Source organism: Mytilus galloprovincialis, chromosome 13, assembly GCF_965363235.1.
Source record: "Mytilus galloprovincialis chromosome 13, xbMytGall1.hap1.1, whole genome shotgun sequence".
NCBI lineage: Eukaryota > Metazoa > Mollusca > Bivalvia > Mytilida > Mytilidae > Mytilus > Mytilus galloprovincialis.
Genome location: NC_134850.1, coordinates 7,746,570 through 7,752,649, shown reverse-complemented (window position 1 = coordinate 7,752,649; position 6,080 = coordinate 7,746,570).

The window sequence follows — 6,080 nt, the reverse complement described above, 5'->3', positions numbered from 1 at the left end:
GGCTCCTGACTTGGGACAGGCGCACAAATGCGGCGGGGTTAAACATGTTTGTGAGATCTCAACCCTCCCCCTATACCTCTAGCCAATGTAGAAAAGTAAACGCATAACAATACGCACATTAAAATTCAGTTCAAGAGAAGTCCGAGTCTGATGTCAGAAGATGTAACCAAAGAAAATAAACAAAATGACAATAATACATAAATAACAACAGACTACTAGCAGTTAACTGACATGGCAGCTCCAGACTTCAATTAAAATGACTGAAAGATTATGATTTCATCATATGAACATCAGGCACAATCCTTCCCGTTAGGGGTTTAGTATCATACCATCATAACATATATGAGAAGAACATAACCCGTGTCATGCCAACATCTGGTTTTTGAATAAATATATCTTTTTATAACCAATTCTTTATCTTTTAAATATTTACTTCCTACGGCTTTTGAACTATATCACCATACAGCCTTTTAATACGTCCGTCAGTATTTTGTCTGGATGTATTATGGTATACAAATGTCCGGCGTCCATATGTCTGTCTGTCCGGCGTAAACATGTCGCACCATAACTAGAGAATAACTTGTATCCTAATTTCAAGAAATTCGAAATAGTTGTTTCGTATGCTGGTCAAACGATCTGTATACTTTTTGTTGAAAATAAGATTAAAACGTTTTGAGTTGAGAACTTTGTAACTAAAAAAGGGGTGTTTTATTTTTTACATGTCGCGCCGTATCTCAAAACCAATTTATGATTATTGCTTAAAACTTTACACATTCCTTATCTATATTAATCTTATAAGATCTGTATACTTTTTGGCGATGATTCAAAATTTTCTTTTTAGAGTTTTGTTGTAGAAACACAAGAGAGGGTGTACCACATGTCGCGACATATCTCAGAAACGATTTATGATTATTGCTTGAAACTTTAAAATAAATTGAAATTCACATTAATACGGATTCAATGAGGTAACATTATTCAATTGTAAGTGAATAATTCATAATCAATGCTTTTTAGCTTATTTTAGCTATACATATTATATATATAATGATTGAGCAAAACAATGATATATTAGATTTTTAATATATATCTCGTAGCTAGTGTCCCTTTAAGAGCAAAACAAATAAATAAAAGTGTAGCCTGTTTCTTTAAGAAAATCTGTAATGCTAGGCAAAAGAGAGACAACAACGTTTCTGTATAAGATTCTTTCAATTGTTGAAAAAATATTTTGTGCTAAAATGTCTCAAAATTGGAGAAATCATGTAACACCCCTTTTTAAGTTACTTATTCAAGGTCATGAATCGAAAATAAACTGACAACGCCATGGCTTAAAAAGAATAAGACAAATAGACATACAGTAGTATACAAATCACAAAATAAAAAATAAGGACTAAGCAACACGAACCCCACCAAAATTTAGGGGTTGTACGAGTGCCCCGGAAGGGTAAGCAGATTTTGCTGCACATGTGGCACACGTCGTGCCGTAGAAGGTGAGTTGTATACTGGTATTTTATATACTGAAACAATTGTTTTATATCTTGATGTATGACTTTCAGTTCGCATGAAAAAGACAAAAATATCAAATACGGTAAGTCGATCAAAAATATTGATGGATGAAAAATCGTATGCTTTCATTGGTCATTTTCATACGTACAGGCTTAAGAAACGAAAATCAAACATTACTGTGATCGTTATAATGTATTTCAGAAAATGATAAATTACGGCGATATATAAGTCAGAGTTTGTCTATTTAAGGGTTTTTATTGTCGTATGACACATCTCGCGGTCAGGATTGCCACTCGAAAAATTCGAACATTTAAATGTGTGTTACACGTCAACAAGTATACTTTTACTATAACTTAATGTTATACCTGTGTTTATACTCTACCTTTGACATGTACAATTTTAAATCTCATGGGATATTTAGCTTTATTGAACTCACATTAGATTTCGTTCTTTTACGAAGTGTGAGCTAATCAATAAATTTAATGGAAGGGATACACATACAATAGGCTGACGAAGGATTGACAATTAATTATAAAAAAGACAATAGGTGAGTATTTTAACTTTTAATCTCCTTCGAAAAGCTAGAATACTAAAATGCGGTAGGACGGTTCAACCGGTTAGTGAAAAATAAAGGCAACAGTAGTATACCGCTGTTCAAAACTCGTAAATCTATGGACAAAAAACAAAATTGGGGTAACAAACTAAAACTGAGGGAAACGCATTAAATATGACAGGAGAAAACGACACAACATTAAAATGTAACATACACAGAAACGGACTAAGCATTAGACAAAATCCGATGAGAATAACAAATATAACATCAAAACTCGTATACTGTCATTCAAATAACAGTATATATAAAGACTACGTGTAACTGTTTATGTGTTCTAGTGTTTAGAGGTAGTCCAGTTGAAAAACTTTATCGACATTTAACTTTGTCTTAAAGTTTTAAGATCTGTTTATTTTGTCATTTTTTAACTACATACTTTTTTGTTTGGGTGGATTTATATTACAACAAAAATAGAAGTTAGAAAAAAACTTAAAATATCAATTTGTGAAATAACATAAAGGTTTCATTTTGTGGTTCATAATTTTGCTTTGAATATTTGTCAATACCTTTTGTTAAAACTGTCCAATTTAAAAACAAAAAGACAGAAGACACAATATGGAAATTTTTTCACTATTTTCTAAAGAATACTTGGTTTTTAAATATTATTAGTAAAAAGTAGGTTAAGGTTTAAAAATCTATAGAATCTTTAAATATTTTGCTGATATGTTGATTACATTCTTCTTCTTTTTTCAAAATTAAAATTAAAAAAAATGGATTATTTGACTTTTATCCAAGGTACGTTTGAAGCAAAGAAGTGTTGGAATGTTTATTCTAACAACATAGTGTTTATAAAGAAAAAATCCAGGTCTTTGTGATTTTTAGACACTTATAAATTAAAATTAGCTACGCAATACATTATAAATTAAAGTTCTGATTTGTTTTGTTTGATCAATAATGAAAGTGAATTATTAATTCTCTTTGAGCAGCCAGTACTGTTCAATTTTATAAAAATAAAGGAAGAAACATCAATAGTTAATTATTCACTTGCACGTGAGTAATCCGACCTCATTGAATCCCTATTCATGTGAACTTCAATTAAAAATTCCTAAGCTAGAGATTGATTACCCATGAATGTTCGGTAAAACAAAGGAAATTCATTTGGTTGACTGATTAGATCCACAAAAGAATCATCATTATACAGGTAAAATCGAAAATTTACTTTTCCTTAACTGTGAAGACGAGTACAATTTTAAATCTCATGGGATATTTAGCTTTATTGAACTCACATTAGATTTCGTTCTTTTGCGAAGTGTGAGATAATCAATAAATTCAATGGAAGGGATAAACAGATACAATAGACTGACGAAGGATTGACAATTAATTATAAACAAGAATGTGTCCATAGTACATGAATGCCCCACTCGCACTATCATTTTCTATGTTCAATGGACCGTGAAATTGGGGTCAAAACTTTAATTTTGGTATTAAAACTAAAAAAAATAATATCATAGGGAACATGTGTACTAAGTTTCAAGTTGATGTAACTTTAACTTCATCAAAAACTACCTTGACCAAAAACTTTAACCTGAACTTCACACTTTTATTTTTTATGTTCAGTGGACCATGAAATTGGGGTCAAAACTATAATTTGGCTTTAAAATTAAATAGATCATACCATGGGGAACAAGTGTACTAAGTTTCAAGTTGATTGGACTTCAACTTCTTCAAAAACTACCTTGACCAAAAACTTTAACCTGAAGCGGACGGACGAACGGAGGCACAGACCAGAAAACATAATGCCCCTCTACTATCGTAGGAGGGGCATAAAAAGACAATAGGTGAGCATTTTAACTTTTAATCTCCTGGAAAAGCTAGAATACTAAAATACGGTAAGACGATTAAACCGGTTAGTGAAAAATAAAGGCAACAGTAGTATAACGCTGTTCAAAACTCGTAAATCTATGGACAAAAAACAAAATTGGGGTAACAAACTAAAACTTAGGGAAACGCATTAAAAATGAGAGGAGAAAAACGAAACAACATTAAAATATAACATACACAGAAACGGACTAAGCATTAGACAAAATCCGATGAGAATAACAAATATAACATACAAACTCGTATACTGTCATTCAAATAACAGTATATATAAAGACTACGTGTAACTGTTTAATGTGTTCTAGTGTTTAGAGGTAGTCCGGTTGAAAAACTTTATCGACATTTAACTTTGTCTTAAAGTTTGAAGATCTGTTTATTTTGACGTTTTTAAACTAGATACTTTTTTGTTTGGGTGGATTTATATTACAACAAAAATAGAAGTTAGAAAAAAACTTAAAATATCAATTTGTGAAATAACATAAAGGTTTCATCTTGTGGTTCATAATTTTGCGTTGAATATTTGTCGATACCTTTTGTTAAAACTGTCCGATTTAAAAAAAAAAAAAAAAAAAAAAAAGACAGAGGACACAATATGGATATTTTTTCACTATTTTCTAAAGAATACTTTGTTTTTAAATATAATAAGTAAAAGTAGGTTAAGGTTTAAAAATCTATAGAATCTTTAAATATTTTGCCGATATGCTGATTACATTCTTCATCTTTTTTCAAAATTAAAATTAAAAAAAAATGGGTTATTTGACTTTTTTCCAAGGTACGTGTGGAGCAAATAAGTGTTGGAATGTTTATTCTAACAACATCATGAACATAGTGTTTATAAAGAAAAAATCCAGGTTTTTGTGATTTTTAGACACTTATAAATGAAAATTAGCTACGCAATACATTATAAATTTAAGTTCTGATTTGTTTTGTTTGATCAATAATGAAAGTGAATTATTAATTCTCTTTGAGCAGCCAGTATGGTTCAATTTTATAAAAATAAAGGAAGAAACATCAATAGTTAATTATTCACTTGCACGTGAGTAATCCAAACTCATTGAATCCCTATTCATGTGAACTTCAATTAAAAATTCCTAAGCTAGAGATTGATTACCCATGAATGTTCGGTAAAACAAAGGAAATTCATTTGGTTGACTGATTAGATCCACAAAAGAATCATCATTATACAGGTAAAATCGAAAATTTACTTTTTCTTAACCGTGAAGACGTGTACAATTTTAAATCTCATGGGATATTTAGGTTTATTGAACTCACATTAGATTTCGTTCTTTTACGAAGTGTGAGATAATCAATAAATTCAATGGAAGGGATAAACAGATACAATAGGCTGACGAAGGATTGACAATTTATTATAAAAAAGACAATAGGTGAGTATTTTAACTTTTAATCTCCTGGAAAAGCTTGAGTACTAAAATACGGTAGGACGATTAAACCGGTAAGTGAAAAATAAAGGAAACAGTAGTATACCGCTGTTGAAAACTCGTAAATCTATGGACAAAAAACAAAATTGGGGTAACAATTTAAAACTGAGGGAAACGCATTAAATATGAGAAGAGAAAAACGACACAACATTAAAATGTAACATACACAGAAACGGACTAAGCATTAGACAAAATCCGATGAGAATAACAGATATAACATCAAAACTCGTATACTGTCATTTAAATAACAGTATATATAAAGACTACGTGCAACTGTTTATGTGTTCTAGTGTTTAGAGGTAGTCCGGTTGAAAAACTTTATCGACATTTAACTTTGTCTTAAAGTTTTAAGATCTGTTTATTTTGTCGTTTTTAAACTAGATACTTTTTTGTTTGGGTGGATTTATATTACAACAAAAATAGAAATTAGAAAAAAAACTTAAAATATCAATTTGTGAAATAACATAAAGGTTTCATCTTGTGGTTCATAAATTTGCTTTGAATATTTGTCGATACCTTTTGTTAAAACTGTCCGATTTAAAAACAAAAAGACAAAGGACACAATATGGATATTTTTTCACTATTTTCTAAAGAATACTTTGTTTTTAAATATTAGTAGTAAAAAGTAGGTCAAGGTTTAAAAATCTATAGAATCTTTAAATATTTTGCTGATATGTTGATTACATTCTTCTTCTTTTTTCAAAATTAAA